The 17,759-nt window shown below is 41.1% G+C and overlaps 1 protein-coding gene across 8 annotated transcripts in view; it reads left to right on the top strand.

Annotated features, from left to right (window-relative positions):
• The first annotated feature begins 1,883 nt into the window (after positions 1-1,883).
• Positions 1,884-17,759, top strand: part of LOC118359085 (ras-specific guanine nucleotide-releasing factor RalGPS2-like) — a 153,390-nt gene continuing 137,514 nt past the window's right edge. For 2 of the 8 annotated variants that reach the window (XM_052480379.1, XM_052480381.1), the window contains exon 1: positions 1,884-2,088. The gene's annotated coding sequence lies outside the window, so the exon portion shown is untranslated. Of the gene's footprint in view, positions 2,089-2,727; positions 2,986-5,685; positions 5,815-17,759 lie in introns of those variants that run through there. The other 6 variants (XM_052480377.1, XM_052480375.1, XM_052480382.1 and 3 more) reach the window with 6 other exon arrangements.

The following is a 17,759-nucleotide window of genomic DNA, read 5'->3' as shown; positions in this document are numbered from 1 at the left end:
CTGTCCACGTGGTGTCATTATAGTTATAAATCCATGGTTGAGAGTATCTCATCCCACATTGACAGTGGACAAACAGCGCCATTCAAGTGTGTGGTCGTGTTAAAATGCAGCTGTTTGCGAAGTTCATAGGTTCTGCCACAAGATGGAGTCAAAGTCAAGGAAAACTAGCGTGATATGGCAAATCCACTGTACATGAGTACGTCAGGGCAGGTCAGAGTTTTATTTTATCGTCTAATTTGCTCATCCCGTTTGATGTCATGTGATGTGTTAAAAATAGAATAATCTGGTGGGACATATTCACGTTATGGAGTAAAGCGCTTCAGATCAGACAGATAATGTGACGTTTCGGTCAGAATTGCTGAAACATTATTATTTTTCTTTTTCGGGGTACACATATTATTATTAAAGTCCCAGCCTTCCATGAGCCAATTTGACAATATTGTAACGACGCTGGGTTTATATCCGCGGAAATCGTCTCTGCTGCTCGAGCAAACTTTTACGGCACAGTCGATAGTGCGCCTGACCTCGGGCTAGAAGGTCGAGGGTTCGAGACCTGCTCCCTGCTGTTTCATTACAAAACATTGATGCATACATATTCTATTGTCTTGCTACTTCCAAATCCAGCAGAGAAGCACACTGGTCACATCCGAGAAAAACTTGTCTGTAATGCAAAATATTTGGGGTTGTAGCGAGAAACCTAAAATACAGATCTTTATCCTCTCTCTTACCATTCATTACCCGTGGCAATTTCACTGGCATATCATCCACTCTCGTAGACACTTAACTAAACAGTGCCCAGCTCTGTCTCGCGACCCCGGTAGGTGCCAGTCAAGACTCCACACGCGCAGCATTCTCTGGTGTACTGGCACACGGTGGTATGAATCACCGTTATCTGTAGCCACAGATCTAGGATCAGTTTACACTCCCTAGTAACATTGGGGGAGACATAAAACATATTTTAGAGCAGTGTATAGGCAGTCTGGTCTCATACACTAAACGTAACATAGTAACATAAATCCTGGACACTATATGTTAGGTTTGATATGGTTACATAAAACAGATGGGTACTTAACGCAAAAACAAAAGTAGGATGGTTGGTTGGTGTGGATGGGTAGGAATGAATGTCTAGCAACTAATGTCTAGACCCCGTTTTTTCTACTGTGTTATTGACTTGTTAATTGTTTCTCCATGTGTAACTCTGTGTTGTCTGTTCACACTGCTATGCTTTATCTTGGCCAGGTCGCAGTTGCAAATGAGAACTTGTTCTCAACTAGCCTACCTGGTTAAATAAAGGTGAAATAAAATTGTAAAAACTCAAAGGTTGGGAGTTTGAATTTCATCAGGGACAACTTTGGCATTTTAGCTAATGAGCAACTTTACAACTACTTACTACGTTTTAGCTACTTTGCATGAACTTAGCACGCTTTCCTAACTTTACTCCTTTAACCTAACTCCTAAAACTAACCCGAACCCCTAGCCTAGCTAACGTTAGCCAGCTAGCTAAGGTTAGCCAACTAACTGCCTAGCTAGAATTCATAACATATATGTTTTGCAAATTTGTAACATATAGTTAATTTTGCAAAGCTTAACATATTCTGTATTTTGCAAATTCGTAACATGTCACGAATTACAATTCGTATTATATCATACGAAATTGGTGCCTGACATCCACAAATTAAAACATACCATTGGAAATGTCATTTATTATCCTGAAAACTAGGCTTTCGTATTTCCGTACACGAAGTGCTCTGAGACCAGGTTGCAGTAGGCGATTTTCTAAATCCCGCCCTTTTTCCCGTGTCCATTCAACTCTTATTCAAAACAGAACACATCTGTTGCAAATGTCGGATTTAGATACACACGTACACAACAATACGAAATGCTCTGAGACCAGGTTGCAGCGGGCAACAGCTAAGGCGAGCGAACTATCTCAATCCCGCCCCTTTTCTCGTGTCTATTCAACTCTCATTCAAAACAGAACACAGCTGTTGCAGAGCATACCGCTTTTGGCTTTGTAGGAGCCTCTGAAATTTGCTGGGGTCGAGTTTCCCTACCCGAAAAGAGGAATTTGGCACCCATTTCTGTGTGGTGAGTGTCTGGTTTATGTCTGTTTTCGTAAGCTAGGGTGTGTGGCAGCATCCCTGATGCTAAATCCATTTGCGCGGAAGGTTAGCTAACGTTATCCACAGGAGTAAGCCACACTAACGACATTAAGTATTCTCTTTGAAGGTTTAAGTAAAGCGTTTATTTTGAGTTGAATAGTATTGTTGCAGTTAACGTTAAGTACGTTAGCTAACGTTAACTACCTTGCATTACACCACAGCCAGTTCTAGCTCTCAGAATGTCTTAAGATGTTTGCACTTGTCGAGTTAGCTAACGTTAGCTATTGTAGGTAGTCAACCTTTGTTTGCCGAGTTTAGTTAGCAAACTAACTAGCAACTGTCCTCTTTAATGTCGTTGCTATTTTTTTTTTTTTAGCCAACTGAGATGGCAAGCTGGCTAACGGTTATTTGCGCGTGTTGTCCCCAGCCTGCTGTTAGCGCTAAGCTGATGGCTACTGAAACGCCTCGTCTCGGGTTGTCTTGGACTCAGAACCCCCCTCACTGTCCCGCCCAGATCCGGGGAGTGTTTCGGGTGGGGCGTGTTTTTTCTCTCACTAAAATGGCTTGGATATACACATAAACTGCCGGTTGGCTACATGTCTTTCAATATAGAAGCTATTACTGTGTGCAGTTAGTCTGAAAAAGCAGAGCACTTTTAGGGAGGTGCAACGGCCTGTAGTTAATGCACAGGCAAGAAGCATCACGTTAGTCAGCCGTTGCAATACGAATTCATTAATCTTTCATGACAGGTTGGCATCAACATCGTGGTGCCTGCCTATTGTAGCTAGGATATGTCGGCATCAGTGATTAGCTAGGTAACGTTAGGCCCTGTAACGTACCAGTTAAAAGCAATACCGTGGGTCGATATATTTGATTTCAAAGGGTGAGTGTTCAGTAATGAATTTAATATTTGTAATGCACAGTCAAGCACGTCTCATGTCCCACATCATTAGCAAGATGAGCCATGTTTAACAGATTGCTGATGTATCTGCCTTCAATGCCTTGATATTGCTAGGCAATAACCACTCTCGCTGGGCAAAGCAGGGACTCTACAGCAACATATATCAATCATGCCACATGCCATGCGGGCAGATTTCCGTTAACCCAGTCATATCTGTCAAGCAGTATAAGCTCGTGTTCCATAACTGAGATGTAGGTCTGGACATTAACGTTTTTAGCCAGTAGGAGATTTAAAAAAACAAAACATTTTTTTTACTTGTCGGAAGAGCTCAAGTCACTTGTCCCCCACCGCCCCGGAGGACACCACTCCAATTCGGCGAAGCCTAATTGTTTGATATTGTGGGGTGATTTCTTTAACTTGTCCATTCGGCCAGCTTAAATCTATACTTATTATTATTATTATATCGTTTTTATTATTATACTTGCCCCGGGGAAGCGGACAAGCTTTGATGTCGAGCCCTGAGATGCCGTATAGTCATGGTAGTGCCTTCACAGCCTGGTTGGTCACAGGCTGTACTGTAGCCACCTCTATCCTATCATAACTTGTCATGCCATACACGTTTGGCATGACGTGGAACGAACACAGAGAGGAGTTTGCTAAACTAGCACTTTATTAACAGATCTGGACCACCAGGCTATATATATTAGCCTTGGTTAGATACACAGAAAACTACAGAAATGTGTATTGTGGGCGCACTTCTGCATTGGCAGATTAACATTCTCTCAAGATGAATATACCTTGCCAGATAGATTTGAGTTGGGTTAGATGCTCATATCTACATAGCTACAATTGTTGTCTATCCATTGGTAAAATATAAAGTGAATAGTCTGATATTGAATGGTTAGATAAAGTTCCAGATTTCAGCCCTAAGAAGAGATCACAGCTACTGAGTCTCCCTGGCAGATCTCCTGTAGAATACATTATTTATTTTCATGCATGACTTGAGCTGTTGTATAGGATGCAGAGCAATATAAACTGAACATAAATATAAATGCAACAATTCCTGAGATTTTACTGAGAAACAGATGACCAGGAAATCAGTCAATTTAAATAAATTAGGCCCTAATCTATGAATTTCACATGACTGGGATTACAGATATACATATGTTATTCAAAATAGGTAGGGGCGTGGATCAGAAAACCAGTCAGTATCTGGTGTGACCAATTTCCCCATGCAGCGCAATACATCTCCTTCGCATAGAGTTGATCAGGCTGTTGATTGTGGAATGTTGGCCCACTCCTATTCAATGCCTGTGAAGTTGCTGGGTATTAGCGGGAACTGGAACCCGCTGTTGTGCACATCAATCCAAAGCATCCCAAACACGCAGATTGGGTGACATGTCTGCTGAGTATGCAGGCCTTTGAAGAATTGGGACATTTTGACATCAGCAAACCGCTCGCACAAACAATGCCACACACACATGGTCTGCCATCTGCCCGGTACACTTGAAACCAGCTCATGAACTATGAGACCAACACTTTACATGTTGTGTTTATATTTTTGTTTAGTGTGTATATATTATTTTGACTAAACTTTGGGGTGGGGGGGGGTTAACATCTCTGGATCAATCTGTTTGCCGACCCCTGGTGTACAGAGCATTCAATAATCAAGATTAGTAAGGGAAAGTTTCGCCATAATATAGGGAAAGGGAATACCTAGTCAGTTGCACAACTGAATGCATTCAACTGAATAATTTCTTCTGCATTTAACCCAACCCTTTTGAATTAGAGAGGGGAGTGTGGGGTGGGGGGGGGGCTGCCTAAATCGACATCCACGTCATCAGTGCCCGTGAAGCAGTTGTTGTTGGGGGTTAACTTTCTGACTCAACGGCAGATGTTTTCCACATTGCTGGCTCAGGGATTCGAACCAGTGATCTTCCGGTTACTGGCCCAATGCTCTTTACTGCCAGACTACATGCCACCCCATGGTGCATGTACAGCCAATCTATTTATCTTGCTTCTGTGTCTCATTTAAACAGACTAGTTTGCTTAAATTTGGCCTTTTCCTGTTCTTCTATCTTGTCACGATCTCATTTTTGCACACTAGTTTGTCACTGTCTTTCTGTCGCTCGGGCTGGGAATTGCCAGGGACCTCACAATCTGATATTAATATGATTCTATATGTATTGCGATCTGATAATGTGATTTTATTGCGATTTGATGATTCTAGCGTATTGCTCATGTCAACTGAAGAGGGACGAGATCCATGAGAAAACAAGTTTGATCAGTCATGGTAATAAAAGTGCTGAAAACAAATTGGCTCCCTTTTTAAAAAAGATGGAGAACAACCTATGAAGGAAAAATACTGCTGTTTTGGTGCAGGTACAACCAACTAGCGTAAAACAATACGATGTATCATCAAAAATAATATCCCGATATGTAACTGTATAATTTGATATTTTTTCTTCCCATCACAATATATCACTGGCCCCCCCTGACTGTCCCACACGAACACTGGTTAGTGCAGTCTAATCTAAGTGGTAGTACTGCTGTGTTCTAGGTGTGTCCATCTGGTGCTGTAGTTGTGTTCTGTCTTTCCAAGGCCTGAAATGTGATTAGCTGTAAAATGAGACTCTCTGCTGTGTGTGTGTGTGTGCGTGCGTGCGCGCTACAGGGCATGCGTCAGATGTCAGCGCCATGGTCTGTCTCTGGTTTAGTCAGCCTACTCTGGGTTTTGTCCCTCCTCGGATGACATGGGACTTTCTTAAAGATGGAGTCCGGATTTGTTATTGTTTTGCGAACTAAACTGAGGTGAGGAGCATGGTTTTCTAGCTGATAGCTGTTCTATCACATGCGCAATGATTTCTGAGAAGGGGGGTAAAAGTGTTTGTTTGCAGTAACCTCTTTGTTGTAATATCCCAAACAGATGTGGCAGTTACACCATTTTAGGATTCTAGCTTTAAATTGCAACATGTGTCCTGGTCTGTGTGTGTCTCAATGTTGGTGTTTGTGAACCGTTTCAAGAAGCAAGGCATATGTCACGTCAGTACTTCACACTAGAGGCATTGGAACGTGTTGTTTTTTTTGGCTGAGATAATGGATGGGCTGGACATGCCTACAGATGAGTTTGGATTGGTCTGCCATGTAGCACGCTTCTGTCTATAACATGAGCTGCTCAGTATGTGTAGATAATCCTTGGAAACGCAGCTTTTTTAGCCATGGAGAACTGCAAAAGTGTTGCTACTGCTCTTAACAACATTACTGTCCAGAATTTAGCAGGAGCTATCAACAAAGATCACTGGAAAAAATTGTGATAGACTACTTTCTGCACAGTCAATGTGAACTGGAGTGACTTGACACAACAATGGTCCTAACAAGCTTTAGCTACAAACAGAAAATACATGCTACCGTGAAGTGTTTATCCATGTATACGGGTAAGAGTCCAGCTACATATATACGGGTAAGAGTTAAGCTATATTTTAAGTACACTCGCCAATTTTACGTGTATGATCTGTCTAGCAATATTCATATCTGTCATTTGCATTGCTAGTTATAGCATATTGTTACCTAGCTAGCGCAAATTGACACTAGTTACTACAACATTTCATGCATGGTGGCTAGCTATGACGATCAGTTTGTATTGCTAGTAGAATGGGTTGGGATTATGGTTCATTGTTTAGCTAGCTAGCTACATGTCTAAGCAAAATACTCTACTTCAACAGAAGATGACATGCCCATCAAGTTAGCAAGGTATTTCTGAGGGTGATTTTATTTTATTTTTTTAAATAAAAAAATATAAAACATTTTTATTTCACCTTTATTTAACCAGGTAGGCAAGTTAAAGAACAAGTTAAAGAACAAGCAAAGCAGTTCGACACATACAACAACACAGTTACACATGGAGTAAAACAAACATACAGTCAATAATACAGTAGAAAAATAAGTCTATATACAATGTGAGAAGGGAGGTAAAGGCAAAAAAGGCCATGGTGGCTAAGTAAATACAATATGGCAAGTAAAACACTGGAATGGTAGATTTGCAGTGGAAGAATGTGCAAAGTAAAGAGATTATGGCCAATATTGTATTTCATGAAGATGTGTACATGTCAATGACCCTTCTGCTTCGCTAGATGTGGTTGGGGGGTGGTTATAGCATTTATTTCACATGACCATCAATTCACGACCATCAAGTGTCTGGTAGGAGTGTGCTGCCATGACCATATTGTAATTGTATCTGTAAAGTGACAGTTAAATGTATCACTCTTTAGCACATGGCCTCATGTGAATCCTTAAAGCAATGGGTGGGGCTAAGGCTTAAGAAGGTGTGAACGATACTGAATATGTGTAGACAAAGAAGAGCTCTCTGTACCAAAACATTCAAGGGCCATTTTCTCAAAAGTGTGGTTACAAGTTTATTGACTTTCAAAGCAGAATTACTTTCCCATTCTTCCTCATGCAGTGTATGATATACCATTTTGTAGCTCTGAGTCTCTACCTTTATTCTATATATATATATATATATATATATATATATATATATATATATATATTTTTTTTTTAAACTCCATTTTCTATTTGGCTACACAAGATTGAAACGATGGGTCACATTTTAAGATGAACGCTGACTTGGCTAGGATGTCTTTGGCCCTATCATCTTTTGTGACTGAATGGTGATAGTGATGATGCTGCAGGTAGCCATGGAGATATAGGCAGGGGCAGGGGTTAGAGGCAGGGGTTAGAGTTCAGTAATCTGCATTTTCAAAACGAAGACATTCAAAAGGACATCTGCATTTTAAACCATGCCTTTTGGTGAACACAATGTGTTTGCTTATTTTTTTCTTCACACAATGGCTTTTCCTCCTCTTCAAGCAATGGCTTTTTTTCTGGCCACTCTTCTGTAAAGCCCAGCTCTGTGGAGTGTACGGCTTAAAGTGGTCCTATGGACAGATATTTCAATTTCCGCTGTGGAACTTTGCAGATCCTTCAGGGTTATCTTTGGTCTCTTTGTTGCCTCTCTGATTAATGCCCTCCTTGCCTGGTCCTTGAGTTTTGGTGGGTGGACCTCTTGGCAAGTTTGTTCTAGTGCCATATTCTTCCAATTTTTAAATAATGTATTTAATGGTGCCCTGTGGGATGTTCAAAGTTTCAGATTTTTTTATAACCCAACCCTGATCTGCACTTCTCCACAACTTTGTCCCTGACCTGTTTGGAGAGCCCTTGGTCTTCGTGGTGCCCCTTGCTTAGTGGTGTTGCAGACTCTGGGGCCTTTCATAACAGGTTATATGTTATATATATGAGATCGTGACAGATCATGTCACACTTAGATTGCACACAGGTGGACTTTATTTCACTAATTATGTGACTTCTGAAGGTAATTAGTTGCACCAGGTCTTATTTAGGGGCTTCATAGAAAAGGGGGTGAATACAGGCACGCACCCTTTTCTGTTAAAAAAAACAAACAAAAAAATAAACAATTTTTAAACAAGTTTATTTTATTTCACTAATTTTGTATGTCCATTACATGAAATCCAAGTAAAATCCATTTAAATTACAGGTTGTAATGCAACAAAATAGGAAAAACCCCAAGTGGGATGAATACTCTTGCAAGACACTGTGTGTTGTGCCCATCGTTAAGGAGCTCATGTGGCCCCTTGCCAACTTCGGTCTGCCGGTTGGGCTGTCACTCAAGAGAATGTCTCAACTTTCACTTCCGGAAGCCGGTGTAGAGACCCACAGTCTGAAGCTGACTTCCCCTCTGGTACCACAAGCAAGGAGGCTACCCGGCTGCCACGGGAGGCTGCCCTCCCTTGATCATACTGGTCTGGAACTGGATGTCTCCGCCTGTACTTATACTGGGAGTGGCTCAAACAACTACAAGTGGCACACTGTCTTCCTCTCTCTGTTCTGTTCCTCCAGTCTCATTCTCAACTCGGGCAATATATCTAATTCATTTGATACATTTGAATTTATGGTTATGCCTTTTTCCCAAGAAAGTTTTGAAGAAATGTTTAAAGTTATTGTAATTTTCCATCATGACTGACCTTAATGTCTTAAAGTAATCATGGACTGTCGTTTCTCTTCGCTTTTTTGAGATATTCTTGCCATGATATTGACTTGGTCTTTTACAAAATAGGGCTATCTTCTTTATACCATCCCTACCTTGTCACAACACAACTGATTGGCTCAAACACATTTTTAGAAGGAAAGATAATACACAAATTAACTTAACAAGGCACACCTGTTAAATGAAATTCATTCCAGGGGACTACATCATGAAGCTGGTTGAGAGAATGCCAAGAGTGTGCAAAGCTGTCATCAAGGCAAATTGTGGCAACTTTGAAGAATCTCAAATATAAAATATATTTGGATTTAACACTTTTTTTTTGGTTTCTACATGATTCAATATGTTCATAGTTTTGATGTCTTCACTATTATTCTACAGTGTACAAAAGAGTAAAAAATAAAGAAACCCTTGAATGAGTTGATATGTCAACTTTTGACTGGTAATTGATATACTGTGAATTACCCATAAATTAGAAAATGATAAGATGAAGATTGTTAAGCCGTATCGCCCTATTCTCAACTTCTCTCGCTCTTGTAAACAGTTCACGGCTGTATGGAGCTGTGTATCTTTCAAATGGTTGTGCTGAAATGGGGGCATATGAATCAGCCACTCTATCAGCCTCAATCACACAGACCCCAAGTCTCCTCTCTCACACAGTCGCACTGTAAACTAACCCTACAACGATTCACTGTGTGTATGTGTCCATGAAATGTGGGGATAATGCATGGAAAGTGTGTGGGGGGACAACAGGCGAGGTAGCTGCAGTCAGTGCAACAGGCCCTCGTGTGCCTAGGTCAAGCTCTCGTGTGGGTGGGGTGAAGAAATGTAACTGGCTAATGAGGCCAGTCCTAAGACTTATACACAGTGCCTTCAGAAAGTAGTCATACCTTTTGACTTAATCCAATCTTTTTGTTGTTACAGCCTGAATTCGAAATGGATCATTTAAAAAATCTACACACAATAACCCCATAATGATAGTGAAAACATTTTTATACGTACTTTTGTATAAGTATGTGGACACCCCTTCAAATTAGTGGATATGGCTATTTCATCCACACCCATTGTTGAGGTGTTTAAAATCGAGCACACAGCCATGCAATCTCCGTAGGACAACATTGGCAGCAGAATGGCCTTACTGAAGAACTGTGACTTTCAATGTGGCACCATCATAGGATGCAACCTTTCCAACAAGTCAGTTTGTCAAATTTCTTGCCTGCTCGAGCTGCCCCGGTCAACTGTAAGTGCTGTTATTGTGAAGTGGAAACGACTAGGAGAAGCAACGGCTCAGCCGCAAAGCGGTAGGCCACACAAGCTCAAAGAACGAGAACAGAGTGCTGAATCGCGTAGCGTGTAAAAAATTGTGTCTTTGGGTGCAACACTCACTACAGATTTCAAAACTGCCCCTGGAAGCAACGTCAGCACAATAACTGTTAGACGGAAGCTTCATGAAATGGGTTTCCTTTGCCGAATAGCCGCACGCAAGCCTAAAATCACCATGTGCAATGTCAAGCGTCGGCTGGAGGAATGTAAAGCTCGCTGCAATTGGACTCTGGTGCAGTGGAAATGTGTTCGCTGGAGTGATCAATCACGCTTCACCGTCTGACTGACAAATCTGAGTTTGGAGGATGCCAGGAGAATGGTACCTGCCGCAATGCATAGTGCCAACTATAAAGTTTAGTGGAGGAATAATGGTCTGGGGCAGTTTTTCATGGCTTGGGCTAGGCCCCTTAGTTCCAATGAAGGGAGATCTTAACGGCACCGCATACAGTGACATTCCAGACGATTCTGTGCATCCAACCGTGTGCAACAGTTTGGGGAAGGCCCTTTCTTTGGAACGAATTGCAATGCCAAATGCGAGTCAGGCCTAATGCTCAACGTCAGTCCCCGACATCACTAATGATCTTGTGGCTGAATGAAAGCAAGTCCCTGCAGCGATGTTCCAACATCTAGTGGAAATCCTTCCCAGAAGAGTGGAGGCTGCTATATCAGCACAGGGGCTCCAACTCCATATTAATGCCCATGATTTTGGAATGAGATGTTCGAGCACGTGTCCACATGCTTTTGGTCATGTAGTGTAAGTTTTCACACCCCTGAGTCAATACATGTTAGAATCGACTTTGGCAGCGATCACAGCTTTGAGTCTTTTCTGGGTAAGAGCTTTGCAGACCTGGATTGTACAATGTTTGCACTTTTTTAAAATGTAAATTCTTTAAGCTCTGTTATTTTACCCATCTACAAATAGGTGCCCTTTGTGAGGTATTGGAAAAACCTCCCTGGAGTGGGTCCTGGGTAGAGGTCGACCGATTATGATTTTTCAACGCCGATACCGATTATTGGAGGACCAAAAAAGCCCATACTGAGTAATCGGCCAATTTAAAAACAAATAAAAACATTAAAAAAAAAAAAAAAAATTTAATAATGACAATTACAACAATACTGAATGAACACTTATTTGAACTTAATATAATACATAAAATCAATTTAGCCTCAAGTAAATAATGAAACATGTTCAATTTGGTTTAAATAATGCAAAAACAAAGTGTTGGAGAAGAAAGTAAAAGTGCAATATGTGCTAACGTTTCAGTTCCCTGCTCAGAACATGAGAACATATGTTAAAAGGAACCACCAGCTTTCATGAGTCTTCAATATTCCCATGTAAGATGTTTTAGGTTGTAGTTATTATAGGAATTATAGGACTATTTCCCTCTACCATTTTGTATTTCATTAACCTTTGACTATTGGATGTTCTTATAGGCACTTTAGTATTGCCAGTGTAACAGTATAGCTTCCGTCCCTTTCCTCGCTCCTTCCTGGGCTCGAACCAGGAACACAATGACAACAGCCACCCTGGGAAGCAGCGTTACCCATGAGCAAGGGAAACAAGTACTTTGGCTTACTGTATTTGCGTAACAGGGAGTCTCCTTGTGGAGTGCAATTAGAGAGAGGCAGGTCGTTTTTGCGTTGGACTAGTTAACTGTAAGGTTGCAAGATTGGGTCCCCCGCGCTGACAAGGTGAAAATCTGTCGTTCTGCCCCTGAACAAGTCAGTTAACCCACCGTTCCTAGGCCGTCATTGAAAATAAGAATGTGTTCTTAACTGACTTGCCTAGTTAAATAAAGATTAAATAAAGGTGTACAAAAAAATAGTGTCCAAAAATACCGGTTTCTGATTGTTATGAACTTGAAGTCGACCTCTAGACCTGGGTGGCACCACGGTCAAAAGCACTGCACCGCAGTGGCGCACTACAGGCTGGGGTTTGATCCGGCCGTTACCGGGATCCCCATAGGACGGCGCACAATTGGCCCAGCGCCGTATGGGGTAAGGGAGGGTTTGGCTGGTGGGTCTTAACTTGGCTCTTTGCTCTATCGACTCATTGTGACCGGTTCGGGCGCCTGCAAGCTGACTTCGGTTGAATTGTGTTTCCTCTGACACATTGGTGCGGGTGACATTTGGTATTTTATTAGGATCTCCATTAGCTGTTGCAAAAACAGCAGCTACTCTTCCTGGGGTCCACACAAAGCATGAAACATAATACAGAATGACATACAGCTCAAAAGACAAGAACAGCCCAAGGACAGAACTACATACATTATTTTTTAACGGCACACGTAGCCTACATATCAAGGCATACACAACTATCTAGGTCAAATAGGGGAGAGGCGTTGTGCCGCGAGGTGTTGCTTTATCTGTATTTTTGGAACCAGGTTTGCTGTTTATTTGATCAATATGAGATGGAAGTTCCATGCAATTAGGGCCCTATATAATACTGTACGTTATATTCATTCTGGATTTGGGGCCTATGAAAAGACGTCTGGTGGGGTGTGTGTGTGTGTGTGTCAGAGCTGTGTGTAAGTTGACTATGCAAACAATTTGGGATTTAACATAATGTTTCTTATAAAATAAGTGATGCAGTCAGTCTCCTCAACTCTTAGTGAAGAGAGACTGGCATGCGTAGTATTTATATCAGCCCTCTGATTACAATTAAGAGCAAAATGTGCTGTTCTGGGCCCGCTGCAGCTTAACTAGGTCTTTCCTTGCAGCATTGGACCACATGACTGGACACTGAAGATTAGACTAAACTTGACCCTGCAGAACTTGCTTTTTGGAGTGAGATGCTCTGCTTTTTCTTTATTATGTACAGACCCTCTCCCCATCTTTACAACCATTGGATCTACATGTTTTGACCATGAGTTTATAATCTAAGGTAACACCTCAACTTGTTCATCAGCCACACCATTCATTACCAGATTCATCTGAGGACTTGAACTTAACCTCTTGAAGCTAGGGGGCACTATTTTTATGTTTGGAAAAATAACGTTCCCAAAGTAAACAGCCTATTTCTCATGACCAGATGCTAGAATATGCATACAATTGACAGATTAGGATAGAACAAACACTAAGGTTTCCAAAACTGTAAAAATATTGTCTGTGGCTATAACAGGACTGATATTGCAGGCGAAAGCCTGAGGATAACCAATCAGGAAGAGCCTCTTATTTTGAAACGTCTGTGTTCCTATGCGTGCCTGTCCTCCATTTAAAGGGATATCAACCAGATTCCTTTTTTCTGTGGCTTCCCTAAGGTGTCAACAGTCTTTAGACTCTGAGAGGTGGGGGCTCTCAGAGTGAGTTGGTGCGCAATTGAGTAAACCGGCCACTGTTCCTCCCGCTGTTATGGAAAAAGCTACACACTCGGTTGATATATTATCGAATATATATTTAAAAAACTACCTGAGGAATGATTATAAAAAAAACGTTTGACATGCATTATTTGGTCAAACACCTTTTCAACAGTTTGCTAAGATCTGGCAGCAAGTTATAGGTCGGCTGTTAGAACCAGTAAAGGCCGCTTTACCACTCTTTGGTAGCGGAATTACTTTGGCTTCCCTCCAGACCTGAGGACAAAGACTTTCCTCTAGGCTCAGATTAAAGATGTGACAGATAGGAGCGGCTATAGTCAGCTACCATCCTCCGTATCTTTCCATCTAAGTTGGCAATGCCAGGAGGTTTGCCATTATTGATTGATAACAATCATTTTTCCACCTCTCCCCCACTAACTTTACAAAATTCAAACTGTTTGTTGGTATTTCTTGCTTAAGTTTGCCCACTTTGCCAATGAAATAATCATTCAAATAAATCAAATGGTTTCCTGATGAATATGCCATCTGATTCAATGAAAGATGGCGACAAATTTGTCTTTCTGCCCATAATTTCATTTAACTACTCAAGTTTTTTTCCATCATTCTTTATATCATTGATCTTGGCTTCATAATACAGTTTCTTCTTCCTTTTTGTTGAGTTTAGTCACAATTTCTCAATTTGCAGTAAGTAAGCCAGTCAGATGTGCAGCCACTCCTTTATTAGCCACTCCTTTTGCCCCATCTCTTTCAACCATACAGTTTTTCAATTCCTCTTCAAACCATGGAGTTCTGACATTTACTTTCTTAACAGGTGCATGTTTATCAATAATTGGAAGAAGCAATTTCATAAATCTATCAAGAACAGTCTCGATGCGCATCATTAATCACATCAGACCAACAAATATTTTTAAATCTTCAACAGGAGTCACAGCTAAATATTTTGTATGATCTCTTATACACTATTTTAAGCCCAGCTGTTAGAACTATGGCTTTCCTGGATATTGCCACTGCATCCAATGGGTACAGCTTTAGAACAAAGTTCTACAGTATTAGTAAAAATGTGATAAAGACATGTGGATGATCTTGTTCCTGTAGTGTTTGTAAACAACTTGTTAGGTTGATTAATAACCTGAAACAAATTACAGACACTATTTAGATACTGACAGTTGGCACTGGGTGGCCTATAGCAACACCACAAAAGAAAAGGCCTTAGATGTGCCAAGTGAACCTGCAACCACAATAACACATAAGATCTTCTCTAAGCATTACAGTGATATGGCTCTTCTATTGATGTTATATCCTTGTATTGCTACTGCTGTATCGTCAAATGAATTAAGTTAGTCTCAGAAATGGCTAATATATGAATGTTATCTGATGTTAGGAAGTTATTGATTTTATGAACCTTATTAGTAAGGCTACATATATGTGCAATTTTCAGCCTTTTCCTGGTTAGCTTATCAGTCATAATACTGAAAAGAAGAAACAAAGCAAGAGAAAAATATACATTCAGCAGTCCATTAATCAATTGGCGTGTGCGCTGTGGTGTTGAAGCTACAAACCCAAAGGCTTGGCTCTCGTCCCTTCCAGGCTTCTGGGAGGGAGGGTGGACAACGAGCCTGTCATAGCGGATGTAAGCAATGTCCCTACTCGCTCTGGCAGCTTTCATGACTGGGATCAGTTCTTTCCTCTTCTGGCGCACAGCTTCAGGATAGTTCTCGTTGAGGAAGATATACGTTCCTCTCAAGTTCATGCTTGTGGCCATAACACCCAGGCCTGGTTAGTATTGTGACAGGAGACTGCCTGAGAATACCAGTTGCCATAATTGCACTGAGTCCATGCAACTTATTGTGAGTTAAGCACATTTTTAGTCCTGAGCTTATTTAGGTTGCCATAACCAAGGGGTTGAATACTTATTGACTCGAGACATTTCAGCTCATCATATTTAATTAATTTGTAAACAATTCTAAAAACATAACTCCACTTTGACATTATGAGGTGTGTTGTGCCAGTGACCCAATCTACATTTCAAATTCGGCTTAACACAAAATGTGGGAACAGTCAAGGGGCGTAAACTTTCTGAAAGCACTGTATATGAATAGGCTCTAACACACACTCACTGAAGACTTTTTCACTTAATTTTTTAAAATTTACACTTCTTCTAGTTCTCAGCACTCTTGAGTGACTGTCCCATCTGAGGATACAGTAGAGAGGTGATAGAGGAATTTATGAGGTGGTGTTATAAACCTAGGGGGCCAAGGTGAGAGGTGTAGGGGAACGAGGTCTGTGAGTGAAGGCATGCAAAAGACCAGTGATGAAGGGCTTGAATGGCCATTACTGCGGTTGAGTCAGTTTCTGCAGTAGCATGTACTGTTAAAGGGGGAAATACACTCAAACTATCTTTTTGGTATTTTTTTCATTAGTCCTCTGATACAGTCCCCAAACATTAATCCACTCCTGATACAGTCCCAAAATGTTTTCCATGTCAGCAGTCAAGTTGTCAAGATATTGGTCTTTCAAGAAGTGTCACCGGACACGTCATGATAATGCATGATATATATATTGAGATTCTCACGATTCTATATGAGAATCGATATTGCGATTTGATGTTCCAAACTTATTGCTCTCTGTCTGTTGCAGAGAGAATGAGAATTATTTCAGGGAATTAAAAATGTTGGCTCACTAGGCTCTTTAGAAGATTGAGAACAATTTAATAGGAGGAAAAATATTGGCGTTTTTGCGCAGGTACAGCGGGCTTAGCGCCAGCTAAACCTACCAGCAGTAGCAAAATAACATGTACTTGGAGTCAAATATAGATATTGTCCCAGAATATTGTGATATGTATCAATTTTATTTTTTTCATCACTAGAATAGCCTGTTTGCCTCCCTCTGCCCCGCTCCTCTTCCTGTTCTCACCCTTTCTCAGAGAGAGGATTTATGCTGATTCCCTTTTATTGTGTGTATAAACATGCATGAGCATTTGGGTGTCCATTTTTGTTCCTCCCCAGCATGCAATGTGCACTCTGACTCAGTAAACTATGAGAGCAAACTATTGTGTGTTTGTTGCCCTCCACTGACCAGCCTTCTGAAAGACATGTCCAGGCTAAATCATGTGGACAATGTTACTCAGCGGGCGTCCATTCTTCCACTTGGTTAGGAGTCCCTTCAGCTCTTCATCTCTTCTCTTTCTCCTTCTCTTCCCCTTCTCTACAAGCTGTAATGGGGTGTTTTATCAGTCTCTGTAGACAGGGCAGTGCCAGGTTAGAGGAACTCATTGTGTGTGTGTGTGTGAGATAGGGGGGAAGGGAGGCCCTACTCCAGCTTTGTTATCCAAGTCTTGCTCAGTGAAGCACCTTCAAAGAGCATTAACTACACACTAGAGTATTTGTTCCTATGCCTGGAGACTAGTGTCAGTACTGTCACACAACTATTTTGTCTATATGTCAACACTGTTACACTAAATAAACTCAGAGAGCAACATTGTACTGCAGTATTTCCTCTTTTAAAGACATACAGTAAAGTTCGATAGTATTGGGATAGTTACACATTTTGTTTTTAGATCTCCTCCAACACGTTGGCTGCATTTGATACAAAGATGGCACAAAGAACATACCCCCAAGACATGCTAACATGTCACCATTACCAATAGCAGGAGAAGTAAGCATTTTTGGCTGGGTATAATCTTTATGCCTCAAACTTTCTCGCGTAACATTATTCACTATTCAGGATTATCTGTAATGGTAGAATCCACATTACAGATTCTCCGGTACTTTTTTTGTGTACTTTTGTTTTAATGATGCATCGATATGACATTGGCCGATATCCAATATTTTCCTTGCCAAAAAAAACCTGATGCCTATATTAAAATGTTTAGCGGCCTTTTAAGCGTTCTAGTACAGTTAGACCACTGCGTCCATGTGTGTGTGTTAAGGCACTGCATCTCAGTGCAAGAGGCGTCCACTACAGTCCCTGGTTCGAATCCAGGTTGTATCACATCCGGCTGTGATTGGGAGTAGAGGTCAACCGATTAATCGGATTGGCCGATTTTAATTAGGGCC

The sequence above is a fragment of the Oncorhynchus keta genome, chromosome 26 (assembly GCF_023373465.1).
Source record: "Oncorhynchus keta strain PuntledgeMale-10-30-2019 chromosome 26, Oket_V2, whole genome shotgun sequence".
NCBI lineage: Eukaryota > Metazoa > Chordata > Actinopteri > Salmoniformes > Salmonidae > Oncorhynchus > Oncorhynchus keta.
The sequence above is the reverse complement of the archived record's forward strand: the minus strand, read 5'-3'. Positions and strand labels throughout refer to the sequence as shown.